The sequence below is a fragment of the Helianthus annuus genome, chromosome 13 (assembly GCF_002127325.2).
Source record: "Helianthus annuus cultivar XRQ/B chromosome 13, HanXRQr2.0-SUNRISE, whole genome shotgun sequence".
Lineage (NCBI taxonomy): Eukaryota > Viridiplantae > Streptophyta > Magnoliopsida > Asterales > Asteraceae > Helianthus > Helianthus annuus.
Genome location: NC_035445.2, coordinates 157,559,782 through 157,578,754, shown reverse-complemented (window position 1 = coordinate 157,578,754; position 18,973 = coordinate 157,559,782). Strand labels below are relative to the sequence as shown.

Sequence of the window (18,973 nt, the reverse complement as noted above, 5' to 3'; positions counted from 1 at the left end):
GATTAAATATCCGATCGATTGAAACTATCCAACGAGTATTTAAGTGCTGCTCAATCTGGGTTTATACTTTGTTATTCGTCGTGATTCCAACAGGATATTTGAGCTATGCTTTGTTATACGTTGTGAATCCGCTGGATATTTAAGTATCGCACTTTGTCATTCGTTGTGAGGGTTGTATCTCGTGAATTATCGTAAATGCTGTATTAGTTACTAACCTGGTTCGTGTGCATTATTGTTTAAACTAGGTTATTCGGCTTATCAGTAGGCTAAGTACTGCCCGTCTAAATTTGCAATGTGAGTCATTCTCTTTTTATCAAACTGCTTTCCAAAACCTTATTTATTTCAAATTTATAATTACAGGGATTAAGTTTATGTAATCTTCAATTACTGACTGTATGTGGGGTTTTGTATTCATTACTTATTTCCCGTCACCATTGGAGAACGAGTTAGCCAATGGGTGATCTGACCATAGTCACAGAAACGAGTCGAGTGACAAATACCGATTTGGGGTAATTGGTTGATAGAAACATTGTAATCTCCCTTAATACTGTAAATTATAACAACGTGTCTTTTTAGTTAAAATGAATGATTCACTCAGTATTTCCCCGCTGACAAAATATTTTTACAACATGTTTCAGGTGACCTACTTTGAATCAAGTACAAGTGCTCAGGAGCACTCTGAAGCTTAAAGTAGTGGCTCGAATAAATAAATAAACATGTTTTGTGAAATAAGAGGGGAATTCCTATCAGATTCCTCCACTGTAAATTACGGGATTTATCCCGAATTATAAATAAAAAATACTCGGGCATTTTCAAGTTTAAAACGATCCTGTTAAGACTTCCGCTGTGAAAATGAATACCACGGGATTTCTGTCCCGCGGCTCCTGGACCGGGTCAAACCAGGCACGGGGGCCGTGACAGAAAAAGGTGGTATCAGAGCCACTGATTTAAGCCAATTAAGTATTTTAGAAAATACTTATCTAATTGCCATTCTGTGATTTTGTGAAATTTTTGTTTACAAAATTTTAACTTAGGATTATGTGCGTCTTCGTGTGTGCTAACAGCATGAATGAAATATCAGAAGCTCTACAGAATATCTCAATCCATAGTACAGATATGGATATCACCAGTATTACTATTGGATACCAGGCGGATATAGAGGAGCCTATGGTATTTAAAGCCCAACCCTAGGAAAAACCTAAAGTAGTGAAAAAGAGACATAGGTGGGCAGGTTGGAGGCGTGTGCGCAGGAAGAAGCCAGCAACTCAGAAAACCATGAAAAAGGATGACCCCAAAAGACAAAGGAAAGTGAATAGAAACTGGAGAAAGTTCTAGGCAAAACCAGGAACCCCTATCTTGGGAAGAAGAGCTGGACGGTAAACTGTCACTAGGAGATGTTATCGGACCTGCCGATGAAACTCTTTATAGCTACCCCGCAGAAGCCCTACTGCCTGTTAACCTAGAACCTGCCATTCCAGACCCTATTATGCACCCTAGACCTTTTCCAGGAACACTACAAGAGTGGTGGTCTGCCGACTGGCAATTTCAGAACATCATGAATAGCCCTAACACTTTTCTCCCTCAATTCAACCCGGTACCTATACCAAACCCATCAATGAGTAATGAAAACCTAGCTGAACTCCGCCACTATGGCGAGGAGTTGGTGGATGCAGGAAATAGGATTCGGGAGGTAGGAGCACAGATCTTGGAAATACGACGAGAGGGAACGTCGTTTCTGAAAATCCAGTTAACAGAAAGTGCCGAGGGTGGTGTGGTTATAATGTATAATAGTAAATAGTAAAATATAAATCTTGTAAAATAAGTCTAAAAATAAAACCTTGTAAGATAATCGGTGTTTACGGAAGCATAATATTAAAATATATAAAAATCAAATAGTCGCAAGGTCGACAGTTTTGACTGTACATATTTTATGATTATTTGTTTCCTTAAATTATCTTTTCGTGTTAATTGATTACTTGTTAATGTACATAATGGGTAAGCAAAAGCTTTCAGATATTTACCATCAACTAGACAATGCCCAAAAGACTAAGAAAACCTCGTCCCAACCAAATTCCTCAAGATATTCAGTGAACACTAGTGAAGGAATATTTATTCGTAAAGCATCCTATGAAAACCCACTTACTCCCAAGAAGAGAGATTGGATTATTAGAAAAAGCCAAGAAAAAGTAGGAACGTCCAATTCAAAAGAAGTGGTAGTTAATAAGGAGATAGGTAAAAACCCACCATGGGAAGACGGATTAGATGAAAAATGGTCAGACCTTTATATGTTAGCCACTACTGCAGTAAGCCTTGATCCGTGAATTAGATAAGTGGCCAAACCAAAAAGGCAATCATGATAAATAAATAAGTTCGAGGAAATAAAATAAATACAGGGTATAATGTTATAGTTAAAATAGTAGTCTGTTTTTGAATTTCAGTTGTAATAGATCTATACAATTGTGTGTTTGCTATTTTAAATAAAGTTTGATTGTATAATGGACTCAAGTATTTGTACTAAATAATAGTTTATAAACGTCCAGATGGAACACGCCGTAAATGAACCAGTTAATGAAGTTAACCAGTCAGAACATAATAATGAGGATCACTTCCTAAATCGGCAAGACATAGAAAATATCGTTGCTCAAGGAATAGTTAATGCTATCCCAGCTATCGTCGCTGCAGTAAAAAGTCCTGTTGAGCCTTCGCAAGCTCACCCTAGTAAACGTACGCACGACGATACTGCAAGTAATAGTATCAATGGAGGTGGTAATAATAATGATAATAGAATTCAGGCCCCGATACACAAAAGGATGAAATCTGCAACACCTGGTTGCACTTACAAAGAATTCCTTGCCTGTAAACCTGTGGAATTTGCAGGCAACGAAGGGGCGACTGCAGCACTGCGTTGGTTAGAGAAAACCGAGGAAGTAATCAAAATAAGCAAATGTGCCGAGGAAGATAAGGTCATGTACGCTTCGCACCTTTTCAAGGAAGAAGCGTTAGAATGGTGGAACACGGTATTACAAGCCAAAGGAAATGATATGGCCTACGCCATGAGTTGGGAAGAATTTAAACATCTGATAGAAAGGAAGTTCTGCCCTGAATACGAAAAAGCGCAGATGGCGAATAAGTTTTTGAGTCACCGAATGGTGGATGTAGATTGTCGGGGGTATACTTCAAAATTCTTTGAGTATGCCAGAATTGTACCTACTCTGGCTTCGCCAGAACCGGTACTTATTTCTCGCTATATTTGGGGTTTAATTAGCGAGATTCGTGAAATTGTCAAAGCTGCGAGACCACGCACGATTGACGATGCGGTGGAAATAGCCAAATCCTTGACTGACGGACTGGTACGCACTCGAGAAGAAAATAGAAAGAAGGATTTGGCTCAGAAAATTTCCCAAGGATTTCATATGGGTAGTGGTATTAACTTCAAGAAAAGGGGAACAGGGAAATTTTCTGTTCCGCCATTTTGCAGAAACTGTAAGAAGAAGCATTTTGGAAGATGTATGGAAACCTGCAACTTTTGCAAAGCTGTAGGACATCGTGAAGAAAATTGCAGAAGGAAAACCACACTTTGCTTCAACTGTGGAGAAACTGGACATTTTAGACCAGACTGCCCTAAACTGATCAAACCAGCAGACAACAAGGCTAAACCGGCTGAAGGAACTACCAAGAAGAACGCTAGAGCCTTTCAATTGACTACTCAGGAAGCCGAACTAATTCCTGATGTCATAGCTGGTACGTTTTTAGTTCACAACGTTTATGGAAAAGTATTATTTGACTCTGGTGCAAACCAAAGTTTTATAAATACTTCATTCTGCCAAGCCCTTAAATTGCCTTTGACCAACCTTAGGTAGATTTTTACAGTCGAAACGGCAGATGGGAATTCTGTTAAAATAGATAAGGTTTTGCAAGAAGGGAAGATAGAACTTTTAGGATATAAATTTTCTGCAAACCTGTTACCCATGAATTTAGCCAGATTTGATGTCGTGTTAGGAATGGATTGGTTAGTAGCCAACCATACTCGAATTCTCTGTGATAAAAATTCCATAGAAATTCATACACCCACAGAAGAATTAGTAATAATTACCGGAGATAAACCACAAAAGCCACTGAAATTTATTTCAGTAATGAAATTGGCCAGTTATTCAAGAAAACAAGGAATAGTATATATGATCTCGGTTATTATTAATAACAAAAGTAAGAAACTGAAGGATATTCCGATAGTATCCGAATACCCAGATGTTTTTTCGGAAGACCTACCAGGATTACCACCCAATAGGGAGGTAGAATTTAGAATTCATCTAATTCCAGGAACTATGCTGATAGCAAAGGCACCCTATCGGTTAGCGCCAACTGAAATGTTAGAATTAAAGAAACAGTTAGATGAATTACTAAGTAAAGGGTTTATACGACCAAGTTTCTCTCCATGGGGAGCCCCGGTGTTGTTTGTAAAGAAGAAAGATGGATCAATGAGAATGTATATCGACAATAGGGAATTAAACAAGGTTACAATTAAGAATCGATACCCATTACCTAGGATTGATGATCTTTTTGATCAATTGCAAGGAGCTAGATATTTTTCTAAGATAGATTTGCGCTCCGGATATCATCAATTAAAGGTACAAGAAGAAGACATACCTAAAACTGCTTTCAGGACTAGGTATTGACATTACGAGTTTACAGTCATGCCCTTCAGATTAACAAATGCTCCAGCAGCATTTATGGACATGATGAATAGAATCTGTAAACCGTATTTGGATAAATTTGTAATCGTTTTCATTGACGATATACTTATTTACCCCAAAAGCCAGGAGGAACATTGTGAGCACTTGCATGCACTCTTAACTTTGTTAAGAAAAGAAAAGCTTTATGCCAAATTCTCGAAGTGTGAATTTTGGCACCAGGAAGTGCAATTCTTAGGACACATGGTGAATCACGAAGGTATTCACGTAGATCCCTCCAAGATTGAAGCTATCACCAAATGGAAAGCCCCGAAATCAGCAACGGAAGTTAGAAGTTTTCTAGGATTAGCTGGTTATTATAGACGCTTTATTAAAGATTTTTCTAAGATAGCCATGCCATTAACCAAACTAACCTGTAAAGCTGTAAAATTTGAATGGGGACCAAAACAGGAAGAGACTTTTAGAATTTTAAAGCAAAGATTAACAAATGCCCCAATCTTAGCATTACCAGATGGAACAGAAGACTTTGAAGTTTACTGTGATGCATCTATGCTAGGATTAGGATGTGTGTTAATGCAACGCAAAAAGGTAATTGTGTATGCCTCAAGACGATTGAAAAAGCACGAAGAAAACTATACAACTCATGACTTAGAATTAGGAGCAGTAATTTTTGCCCTTAAGATTTGGAGACACTATCTGTACGGAAGTAAGTTTATTGTCTATACAGATCATAAAAGCTTAAGGTATATATTTGGGTAAAAAGAATTAAACATGAGTCAAAGAAGATGGATGGAAATCCTAAGCGATTACGACTGTGATATTCAATATCATGAGGGAAAGGCAAATGTAGTTGCAGATGCCTTAAGTCGTAAGTACCATGAAAAAACAAAAGCGAATTCGTGCTCTTAGATTAAATCTACAGATAGATTTACTGGAACAATTAAAGAATGTTCAAACCACAGCAATCAAGGATGATGCTGAAGGAATGAAAGGACGAACAAAAGAATTAGAACAAGGAAGTGATGGAATTTGGAGATTTCATAAGAAAAGGATTTGGGTACCTAAACAGGGAGATTTAAGGAATAAGATTTTAGAGGAAGCCCATAAATCTAGGTATACCATGCACCCTGGAAATAATAAGATGTACCAAGATTTAAGGAATAATTTCTGGTGGATTGGTATGAAAAAGGATATAGCTAGTTATGTATCCAAGTGTCTTACTTGTTCACAAGTTAAGGCAGAACACCAGAAACCTTCAGGATTACTTCAACAGTTAGAGATGCCTGTTTGGAAATGGGAACTAATAACTATGGACTTTGTTACTAAGTTGCCCAAAACCAGAAAAGGTAATGATGCGATTTGGGTAATTGTGGACCGATTAACCAAGTCCGCTCATTTCCTACCCATGAAAGAAACTTTCAGCATGGCAAGATTAGCAAAATTATACGTAGATGAAGTAGTATCCCTACATGGAGTTCCACTCTCTATTGTGTCGGATAGGGATAGTCGTTTCACTTCACACTTTTGGACAAGTTTCCAAGAAGCCATGGGTACTCGATTAAATTTGAGTACAGCTTATCATCCCCAAACAGATGGACAAAGTGAAAGAACCATTCAAACTTTGGAAGACATGCTTAGAGCATGTGTAATAGATTTTGGTGGAAATTGGGATGATCATTTGCCCTTGATTGAATTCTCCTATAACAATAGTTATCATGCAAGCATTGAAGCTGCCCCGTTCGAAGCACTGTATGGACGCAAGTGTAGAACTCCAGTTTGTTGGGCAGAAATAGGAGAAAGTCAATTATCAGGACCTGAGATTGTACAAGAAACTACTGACAAGCTAACTCAAATCAAAGAAAGATTGAAGACAGCTCGAGATCGTCAGAAAAGTTATGCAGACAATCGAGGTAAGCCATTAGAATTCCAAGTCGGAGACAAGGTACTTTTGAAAGTTTCTCCTTGGAAAGGAGTAGTACGATTTGGAAAGAAAGGAAAGTTGAGTCCAAGATACGTAGGACCATTTCAAGTAATCCAACGAATAGGACCAGTTGCTTACCGTTTACGACTACCAGAGGAGTTAGCTGGAGTACATGATGTATTTCATGTATCCAACCTTAAGAAATGTCTATCCGACGAATCTCTGGTAGTACCTCTCCAAGATGTGCACATAAATGAAAGGTTGAAGTTTGTTGAAAAACCACTCCAAATAAAAGATAGAAATATTAAGTTTCTCAAACATAAACGACTGGTGCTAGTCAAGGTCAAGTGGGATTCAAAGAGAGGACCTGAATATACTTGGGAGCTGGAATCCGAGATGAAACGCAAATATCCACACTTATTTCAGTAAATCTTGAGGACGAGATTTTTATTAAGGTGGGGAGGATGTAAGGACCTTCAAAAATATCCCTAATATATCCATACATGAAAACCTGAACCCCTAAAACCCTAATCTACATGAAAAACCAAGAAAAACAAGATTCTTGGGTTTTAGGCGGCCGCGTAAGAGATAGCTTAGTCTTACGCGGGCCGCTACAACTTAATAATTAAACCGGATAAGTTTTGAGAGTCCAGGCGGGCCGCGTAAAAGCTGAATGTATCTTGACGCGGGCCGCGTTAACTGAAGATTATCTGGAAACAGTTTTGGGCCACGTATCAAACCATCTGGCAAGGCTAGCCCATGACCCAGCAAGCCTACGCTTAGACTAGGCGGCTAGGCGGGCCGCGTAAGAGTTGCCTATGGGCTTACGCGGGCCGCGTGAAGCCTGTTTTCAGGCTATAAATCGCCAGGGCATGAGACGGCATTCTGTTGTCGAAAATTTTCAATTCTCAAACGTAATATCACTAATAAAGGGTATAATTTTGAGTAGTAACGAGGTGCTGCCACAATACGGGGTAATAACTCAATCGCTGCTACGATTAAATATCTGATCGATTGAAACTATCCAACGAGTATTTAAGTGCTGCTCAATCTGGGTTTATACTTTGTTATTCGTCGTGATTCCAACAGGATATTTGAGCTATTCTCTGTTATTCGTTTTGAATCCGCTGGATATTTAAGTATCGCACTTTGTCATTCGTTGTGAGGGTTGTATCTCGTGAATTATCGTAAATGTTGTATTAGTTACTAACTTGGTTCGTGTGCATTATTGTTTAAACTAGGTTATTCGGCTTATCAGTAGGCTAAGTACTGCCCGTCTAAATTTGCAGTGTGAGTCATTCTCTTTTTATCAAACTGCTTTCCAAAACCTTATTTATTTCAAAGTTATAATTACAGGGATTAAGTTTATGTAATCTTCAATTACTGCCGGTATGTGGGGTTTTGTATACATTACTTATTTCCCGTCACCATTGGACAACGAGTTAGCCAATGGGTGATCTGACCATAGTCACAGAAACGAGTCGAGTGACAAATACCGATTTGGGGTAATTGGTTGATAGAAACATTGTAATCTCCCTTAATACTGTAAATTATAACAACGTGTCTTTTTAGTTAAAATGAATGATTCACTCAGTATTTCCCCGCTGACAAAATATTTTTACAACATGTTTCAGGTGACCTACTTTGAATCAAGTACAAGTGCTCAGGAGCACTCTGAAGCATAAAGTAGTGGCTCGAATAAATAAATAAACATGTTTTGTGAAATAAGAGGGGAATTCCTATGAGATTCCTCCACTGTAAATTACGGGATTTATCCCGAATTATAAATAAAAAATACTCGGGCATTTTCAAGTTTAAAACGATCCTGTTAAGACTTCCGCTGTGAAAATGAATACCATGGGATTTCTGTCCCGCGGCTCCTGGACCGGGTCAAACTAGGCACGGGGGCCGTGACATACTGATTTTGTCGTCTTATCTCTGACCAGATAACCGATTAATTGTCAAACTATATACGCCGTAATTGATACCGGATTAGGCACTAATCTTCGGCCGCAACGCAATTTGCCGCAAAACACCAATACCATATTAGGCACTAATCTTCAAGTGACTCCAGAGTCACTGGTAAAACAAAAAGAGATGGCTGGTGATGGTTAAGTATATCAATTATATGATTCCACTTCATGCTTTGAACCGGTGGTTGACGGCGGCGATTGGGTCTTGAGATAAAAATAACTGTTGAACAAGAGGGGAAAGACAAAATTTTAGAAATCGATAGTTTGAAAGGGATCCGAAATTTCACAATTTACTGCGTTGATTTAGGAAATGGTAGTCAGTATCAAGATCAAATGGAAATTTGGAAAGGAAAGTTTAAAATTAAAAATATATATACGTATACCATGGCGCCACCCCATTTCCAATTTTTGATGCACAACTTCCTTTGCAACCACAAAAAAAAAAAAAAACAGATAGTAAAATACAATGAAAGAATACTATTATGATTCAGTTTATAATTGAAATGAATTTTTTAAAATCAGAATGAAACTCATGTATATTTTAGAAGGATAAGAATGAATTTTTAATCCATCACGAACCGGTGGAGTTTGATGATAAAAGGATGTGTTTTTGTTGTTGGGTTGTGACGGGTAGAGCGTTAATTTTCCGGTTATCCGGCCGGGATAATACGGTGTAGTTGGAAATAACCGCCGGAGTTTTTCGAATACGTCACTTATGTTTAGGAATGTTATATGACAAGATAATTTGAAATGGTTATTATATTGCTTAATAATGTATAATTTTTTTAATAAGGTTTAAACGTATGTGTAAAACATATTGAAACTAAAACATCATTTTTATAATAATAAAAATTTCTCTCTCTCCCATCAAAAATGGTTTTGAGAAAGATATTAATATATGATGTTACGAATGTATGCAATTTGCAATTTGGTTGGATTTACTTATTTACAACACGATTGGATCGCCATTGACAAGTGTCTACTTGACGTACAAAAGTCGAGTCGTCTCTAAGCTAATAGAAATCAAGTCACTAAAATCTTAGTTGAAGTCAATTCTAAAACTAAAGTTCATTTGTAAGCAATACTCGAATCATACAATCAAGTGGGTAAATCTGCTTGCTTTAACTTAACTTATGAAACGTTATCTATATATAAGAATCTCTTTTTAATCCACTTGATGTTATTTGTTTGTCCAGGTTTATTTTTTTTCTCTAACATAGAGTTATGTGGGTGAAAGTTATTACTAACAATCTGGTCAAAAGAGTAAAGTTTATTGTTGATGCAACAAAAATAGTTTTACTTTTAACATTGCAACACAATTTAACGGATCTAAGAGCCTCTTTACATATTAATAAGATTAAAGGTATTGAGTTTGACTGTGCTAAAGTGCACGGTTAATATTTTTTGGAGCATGTAAAAAGAATATCTTGAAGTAAAATGATTTAGTATGGCATTTTAGTCCGGAGGTTAGGCAAAATGAAACAATATTGTATAAACATAAGAATATTTGCTTCTCTTACAGTGAATCTAAAGATATTAATTATCAACACCCCGACGCAAAGTAAATAATAAAAATTTGCGCGGATAAACATCAACTCGTTTAATTTAAATAACAAACAAAGTAAATAATAAAAATTATTTCAGTTTTATATTAGAAAAGAAAACTTCAAATTGAAATAGGAAGAAAACAAAAATACAATAAGGAATAAAAAAAAGGAAATACTAAGTGACAGAATGCAAAAAGAGAAAAAAAAATGAAATGAAGCTGTATGAAAAGGTTCCTTCTCGAATCGAACTCGGTACCACTAGTAAACAACATATTTTGAATGGAGATGATGACCACGGAACCATGGATATCTTTGTTTATTGTGTTTGAAACAAAATATATATATATATATATATATATATATATATATATATATATATATATATATATATATAGGGTAAGGTTCATGCGAGAACCACCCTTATTGCGAGAACCGCGAGAACCAATGTGAACACAAAATAAAATCTAAAAAAAATCAAAAAAACACTCAAAAATTTTTTTTTATTTTTTTTAATATTTTTTAACAAAAAATCGCTATATTTCGTTCCATAAAAAAAAAAAAAAAAAAAAAAAAAAAAACTTTTTTTTTTCGAGTAACAGTTATCCATGCACATGTGCATATATATCATTACTTCAACAAATTCGGTAATACATTATCAGGAATAGACAATTGCACTTTAATTTACAATACCATTAGTAATACACTACTTTTTACATTACCAATATTCAAAATGCACATGTGCATAATTAGGTATAACCATGATATAACGTGTTTTGGTACAAAAAGTTTGTGATTTTGAATGGAGAAGTAGACGCATATACATGTTTTTTGGTTAGTTATATCTAGTGGTTGATGGTTTGGTTATAGTTGTCAATTTTTTATGTAATATGTTGATTGGATGGTATAAATGGTGTTTACATACATGTAATAAAGTGAAAATATTGTTAATGGTATTGTATTATGGATGGTAGGAGGTAATGGTATTGTATTATGGATGGTAGGAGGTAATGGTAGTGTATTATGGATGGTATGATAGATGAAAGGGAAAGTGTATTCAAAGTGGTGTACCAAAACACCTTATTTCATGTTGATACATATAATGCACATGTGCATTTCTAATATTGGTAATGTAAAAAGTAGTGTATTACATATGGTAGTGTAAATGAAAGTGCAATTGTCTAATATATGTAATGAATTACGGAATTTGTCAATGACAGAAATGCACATGTGCATGCTTGTGTATTATGGATGGAATGATAGATGAAAGAGAAAGTAGTGTACCAAAACACCTTATTTCCTGTTGATACATATAGATGCACATGTGCATTTCTAACATTGGTAATGTAAAAGATAGTGTATTACACGTAGTAGTGTAAATGAAAGTGCAATTGACTATTATTTGTAATGAATTACGGAATTTGACAAAGAAACGACACATATGCACATGTGCATGGATAACTGTTACTCGAAATTTTTTTTTTTTTTTTTGAAATTTTTTTTTATTTTTTTATTAACAAAATATAGCGATTTTTTCAAAAAAAATAGTAAAAAAATAAAAAAAAATTTTTTTGGGTGTTTTTTAGATTTTTTTAGGAATTACTGTTTGTGTTCACACTGGTTCTCGCGGTTCTCGCAATAAGGGGTGGTTCCTAACGGATCTTTGTCCTATATATATATATATATATATATATAGGGGATGGTTCAAATGAAAACCACTTTTATTGTGAAAACTCGAAAACTAACTAAAAAAAGCCTAAAAAACACACAAAATTTTTTTTTTCAATTTTTTTATAAAAATCGCTGGTTTTTATATATAAAAAAAACTTTTTTTTCAAAAAAAAAAAATTGTGTAGTGCACATGTGTAATAATACACATGTGTAGTATTACACATGTGCACTACACAAATTTTTTTTTTTGAAATTTTTTTTTATATATAAAAAAAACCTGCGAAATTTGGTTTGCAAAAAAAAAAATAAAAAAAAATTGTATTTTTTTTGGCTTTTTTTAATTAGTTTTCGAGTTTTCACAATAATTAGTGGTTTTCATTTGAACCTTCCCCTATATATATATACACACAAACTTAATATACATAAAAAAATCAGGCCTCCGGAGGGTTTGGGCCCTGAGCGGTCGCCCTCCCTGCATCCTCTCTGGGCCGGCCCTGAATTTGTCTATAGATTTTAGGTGGACTTTACATGTGATTATCTTCTTGAATGTATGGTTGTACGTTGGTTTTTGAGTTTGACTTTAGAAGTCATGGTGTGTTTCGTGCAAGTTATTATGATGCAGTTTCGGAAGCGATCAAATGGCTCAAGAACAAATAGTTAATCAAAGTATCGAAAGGGAACCAAAAAGGTTCAAGAACATTGTTCTTCAAATATTAATCAACCAAAAACTAAAAAACAATAAACCCTAGATGCCCTATTTATAACCATGAAAAAGATAAAATAGGAAATTCAAATTTTAAATAAAAATATAAGATATGCTGATATGCTACTGCATCATTCTCCCCATCTTCAAAAAAACTCGTCCTCGAGTTTTGTCTTCGAACCAAGCCACCTGGGTCGAATGGAACATCAACCCGATTCCGCTTTATGATTATCATCATTACCCCTTTAAACAACTTAACTTCATGAATCATTTCGTCCGACTCTAGACTTGTACCACCCGGGTTGAATGGAGCATTGGTCCTTCTCATGTTCATTATCGGCTTCAAATCATGACCCAAATTCGAAGTTATCTTCCCATTGAACTTAGAGTAGGGTCCATTAGTAATTGGCTTCAAATGTGATCTGGTCACATGACCCAAGCTAATAAAAAACCCATGTAGGTCATTACCCTTGGTAGCAAAAAGTTTTGAGACTTGATTAGTACTTTTCATATTTGTTTTCGGTTTGCTTTTAGTGGATGTGGATTCCACCATCACAATAAAAGGGTCATCCAAATCCATCAAGGAATTTACATCATTTCCTACATTTTCAGTTGGGCCACGTGGGCTTTTGCCATGCATTGTATCCATGCACATATACCCCAAATTGTCGGTAGATTCCATTTCATCAATATCCGCCAAAATATTTTTGTTATTTTGAATGGATTCTTCCCTTTGAATTACCACTAAAATAGGCACCCCATATTGAATACCATCTTTTCCAACAACACCCATATAATTGCCAACATTAATTTTTTGAATATTTGAGTTATCTCTTTTCATTCGAAATCCCGCAATCTTCGTTTCTGCATTTAAATCCAATATTTCTTTCAACATGAAGAAAGAACTTACCATGGTAATAGACTGAGTCCCATAGGTAGTCTCCGGATCCCCCGTCACCATTGTAGGACCACCACCTTTGACACTTTCAACATTGCAAAACTTGAAGAACGATTCATCACCCGGTAAGTTCTGATCACAACCGGTTATCCAAGAATACCATTCCTCGTCCCTGTATTCATCATACACGGGAGGAGAGTCATAGATAGCGTCGCCATTGGTAGGATGCTCCTCATCCCCGGATAACTCGTCCCCGACGAATCCTTCCGGTTCCGTTTCCTCCCATGTCAACGGTGCCTCAAGATCGTGGATCCGTTGCTTGAGTCGTTGGATCTCGTGTTGTAATTCGAGGTCTCGGACTCGTTGTCGGAGTCTTCTGATCTTAAAATCCCATGGTTCCGCACCAACCCTTCCACTGCCTCGGTCGGCGATTCTGCGGGTAGGATGTCTGTCTTCTCCACGAGCACGTGATTCGGGACCATCTCTGCCGTTGCCTCGGTCGGCGATTCTACAGGCATAAGAGTAATCACTATCACGTTGAGCCATTTGATAAACCATAGCTCTGATACCACCTGATGCAGTTTCGGAAGCGATCAAATGGCTCAAGAACAAATAGTTAATCAAAGTCTCGAAAGGGAACCAAAAAGGTTCAAGAACATTGTTCTTCAAATATTAATCAACCAAAAACTAAAAAACAATAAACCCTAGATGCCCTATTTATAACCATGAAAAAGATAAAATAGGAAATTCAAATTTTAAATAAAAATATAAGATATGCTGATATGCTACTGCATCATATTATCTTTTCCTGAATCTATGGTTGTTTATGTGTACCTTATGGGTTTTATGGTGTTTAATGTTTATCCTATTTTGTTCTTAATATATTACAATTTATTAGCCAGCTTAATATATTGAGTTTCAATTTGGTATGAAGGTTGTTGAGTGCAACGTTCTAGCAACACAACAAGGGATGGTTTACAGAAAATATTAATTCTCTGCAGTGTTGGCAGCGGAAGTTTATCATGAACATCATCTTCATAGACGGAACTTGCTCACTACTAGAAAACTAGGTTTTTCCGACCACAATTTTGGTCGCAAACCAGTCGCAATTGCCCTGTTGCGACCGTTTTCCGACTGGAACTACAATCGGAAAAACACCCGTCGCAATTGCTCTATTCCGACTAAGTTGTGACTGCTGCCATCTTTTGCGACCAAGGTTTTGCGACTTTAATAGTGGTCACAAATATTGCGACTGTTCCTGGTTTTGTGGGACTTCGGTTGCGACGGTCTTGTTGCGACCGTATTCCGACCGCATGCCTTTTACAAACTGCGATCGTTTTCCGACCGCTTGTCTTTTACAAACTGCGACCATTTTGCAACTACTTGCCTTTTGAAAAATTGCGACCGTTTTTGTGGTCGCGATTTTTATTTATTTTTTAAAAATTATTTTTATCCATTTTCTATTTTAACCTATATATAATGTCAATTTTAAATTTTACATATTATCAAATTTTCACAATTATATAAAACATCCCACTCGAAACATCAAATACCATAAAGATACTAATTATCCTGTCACATTTAGTCAATAATGTACTCATAAACACAGCCTAAACCTCCACATATGTAGAATAAACTGCCCTTTAATCCTCTTCTCTTTCTGGTGGAAGTCCACATTAACAGAATTTTCTGCAAAACGAAAAAATAAAACAAAATTAAACCACCTGCAAATAATCTCAAGAAATTGAAACATACATTATTTTAAAAGTCGAACAAAATAAATACAAAAATCATATGTGTTTTTGCAGAATCAAAAGAACTGAATGATCCTGTTTTGAAAGATAATCCTACCTAGCATAACAGTAATAATGACGATAAATAATTCTGGCCAGATCAATGGCATCAGTAATAATGACGATAAATAAGCTCTTCACGTATACCTTTTGTTTGAGTGCAACATCTGGCAATTGAAGAGCTTGTGCAGTCCCTCAACTACACTTAAATAGCAAAACATGATTAAAATAGAAATAGGGAGAAGATCATCCATTACCGTGCATTCTATTCTTTCATTCTCTTGAAAGAAAGGCTCCATATCTACATCATCATCCTCTATTTCACTAACATCTTGGTCAAGTTCATAAACTCCCCTTGGGGTAGTCTTTACAACGGCTAACCAGCCTTTTAGTTCCTTTACAACAGCTAACCATACAAGATTAAGTATGGTCACACATCTCACATTAATTAATCACAACCAACGTTGTGTCTAATGGTTTGACTGCACCAGCTGAAACAAATTTCTGTAAAACCTAAAACTAAAATCAGATCAGTAATCCTAATTTCACTTTCCAAAACACAATTAAACACAAAAGATACTTTCTAAAATAATTAAAACCGCTTATTCGAAAGCGCAAAGAATATAAAAATATCCTATCTGAACTCATGGAGATTCTTGATATAGCTAGAAATGAAACTAGAAAGAAAGACATACCAGTGATTATGAGATCTCTGTTTCTATCTCGACTCACCCGATACAGCAAGTCTTGGCGGTTCTAAAGAGATCCCTCCCCTATCTGTTATCTGTTATATATTTGGGAAATTGATCAGACGAGAATAAAGCTGCAGGGAGAAAAAAGATAAAAACATGTTTAAAAATAACATTTAAATATCAAAATCATGAAAAAGAGTAGTGATTTTTGACCTGTTAGAAAGGACTGAAAATCAATGGGGAGATTATACATGCCAATGAAGATAGGCCTGTAATGCACCCTTATGCCTTGCCCTACAAGATAGATAAGAGCCCATACTCAAAGTCACGTTCAGGTAAAAACATATCAGTCAGGCCGCCTAGGAGCGTAACGAGCCAAGCTGCTCATGTGCTACTCGGTATCGGCTAGCTAAAAGCTCGAATCGAGCCAAGCTTAAACAAGATCGAGCCTACATATAAGCTCGTCTAATAACGAGCCCGAGCTTAAGCTTCACTTATCTAGTTCAAGTAAACCTATGTAGGATTGAGAAATGTGACCAATACCTGCTCGGTACGGCCCACTTGTGGGTTAGTTATTCATTGGATGTGTATTTTATTGTTACAGGAATTCGATCGGTATCTATTCGTTATGGTATTGGCACGCTCTATAGCATTCGTAACCGATTACTCAACAATAAATGGTATCGGCTCGGTTTGAAAAAAAGTAAACCCATATAATTCCATCATCGTAACAAATATATAATAAATAATTGGCATTGGTTCTCACATAATTATTTGTTCTAAAAATTATGATAGCTTTTGTAAATATAGTTTTACAATATGAACTTAAAAGGGATATTATTTGATTTGAGTTTTATATTCACACGGATTACAGCAGTAGGTTTACAAAAACCTCAACATAAAAAGATGATTATTCATAAGATTTTGGCCAACTATTAAGTGCTCATGTCCTAAACTTCTAAAGTGCTCATGGCCAACTATTTAAAACTCATATAAAGAAGATAAAGAAATTACCAGAGCATACAAATGGGGTCACCTACAAAATCAATTGGGAATCCATAGTCAAACTGTACCAATTTTTTATTTTTAATAAAAATGATTATCAAATGATTAAAGATACCTGGTAGTATTTTAGCAGTTGCTGCCTCTTCAGTGAGATATCAAGTCTCTCTGAAAGTCGAATGGAATGGGCTGAAGATCCTGAATCAACAAGGGCGAACATTACGATACTTGAAGCATATATTATATACAGAGTAAATCCACCTGGGGCACAAAAACACAATAAACGAACAAAAACCTGCAAAATCGAGAGCTCCTTTTCAAAACTGAATAATGATCGGATTATTTGTCCTTGAAGAAATTGAGAGCTTGAACGCAGTGGCAGAGTTGACCAGAACTGAGAGACTGATGCGGCGGAAGAAGAGGAGGACGTTAGGGTTTTGGCACCGCCGGAGGCAGCCATCGCTGATTTACGGTTATGAGGGGTGTATGTTATATACGAGTAGATGCTTACTTGAACAATTATGGAATGAGAACTGGTATTTCAGTCGACAGTCGCCACAGTTGATAAAATGGATCCAAACAAAATTTTGATAAATATAAATAAGAGTTAAATGTCATTTTAGTCGTTGTGGTTTGGACGATTTTGCGAGTTTAATCCAAAGGTTTCATTTTTTGCCTGTGAGTCCAAAAAGGTTTCACCCATTTTAGTCCACTGGGTTAACTTCATCCATTATTTCTGTTAACGAGAAGGGCAATTCGGTTATTTTATATATAATTCTGTTAACTAGAAGGGCAATTCGACAATATAAATGACCGAATTGCCCTTCTCATTAACACAAATAATGGATGAAGTTAACACAGTGGACTAAAATGGCAACTGTGTAACCTTTTTGACCCATAGGCGAAAAATAAAACATTTGGACTAAACTGGTAAAATTGCCCAAACCACAGGGACTAAAATGGTATTTAACTCTATAAATAAACTCTAAGAGTATGTTCTTTTGATACCATTAACGAATTGCCAAAACTATATAACAGTATGTGAAAATCTGTTTATATAAATATAAATTGTGAATTTTAATTATTCGTGTTGAAATTTCAATAGATTTTTATATTTTATTTATTATATCTTATTTAACTTGATATTGTTTTTAAATTTTTTTCAAATTAATTAAAAATTTGTTTTTATTTTTTATTAATAATAACAAGCGGGTTATGCTCGTGCGTTGCGATGGTTTTTAATGTTTAGTATATAATTTTGTACCCTTAGATAATGTCGTATTTGCGACCGCTTTAGAAGGTCGCAACTTTTGCTAATTTATATACTTTTTGGTATTTGCGACCGTTCTAGACAGTCGCAACTTTTGCTTCTTTTTTATGTTCTTGTATTTGCGACTGCTTTAGACGGTCGCAACTTTTGCTTTTTTTTATTTTTCACGTATTTGCGACCGTTTTCTGACCACTATGCAACTGATTTGCGACTGAAAAAAGACGGTCACAAAAGTTGCAACTGTTTTGCGACCGAGTCTGGGTTGGTCTTTAGTTTTACGACTGTTTTGATTTTGGTCGCAAACCGGTCGCTAATATTGCGACCGCCGTATGTTGGTCGTAAATTTTGGTCGCAATTACCTAGTTTTCTAGTAGTGTTGATTCATCACAAACGTGTTTGGATTTCATGTTGAATCAAATTATCAATGAAGAACACACACACACTCGAATGAAAACAGTAAGAGTTCGAAGGTGGATATTAGGAAATAATATCTTGGTACCGGTTATAATACCGGCAATTTGTTTATATACATACATGAAGAGGGTGGTTGATTCCGGCGGTTATTATTAGCGCCAATAACTGCCATTTGAACCGGTGCCACTTGTGACACACACCCTTTCGATTATTTCAGTAAATACACACATAATAATAATGTTAAACATACAGTTACATAATATAATAATAACTAAGATATAATCGAGTTTATTGTTTCTAATACTCCCCCTTAAACTAGATTATATCCACGGGAGTTCGTTAACACACTCCGGTTTGCTTCATTCACAGCCTTTTCTGCTTGTCGGAAATCGAACCTTCGTCGC

At 35.9% G+C, this 18,973-nt stretch overlaps 1 long non-coding RNA gene across 4 annotated transcripts; it reads right to left on the bottom strand.

Moving 5' to 3' along the window:
- Window positions 1–14,914: 14,914 nt before the first annotated feature.
- On the bottom strand, window positions 14,915–17,427 carry LOC110899960. 4 transcript variants are annotated; one of them, XR_004876426.1, is made up of 7 exons: window positions 17,181–17,427; window positions 17,004–17,083; window positions 16,898–16,919; window positions 16,097–16,177; window positions 15,887–16,014; window positions 15,339–15,704; window positions 14,917–15,087 (listed from the first exon to the last, which is right to left on the bottom strand). It is a non-coding gene; the product is annotated as an uncharacterized LOC110899960 (long non-coding RNA). The 4 variants fall into 4 exon arrangements; XR_004876427.1 differs by having other exon boundaries at window positions 14,918–15,087; window positions 15,339–15,695; XR_004876424.1 differs by having other exon boundaries at window positions 14,915–15,087; window positions 15,339–16,014.
- Between the last annotated feature and the right edge of the window lie 1,546 nt (window positions 17,428–18,973).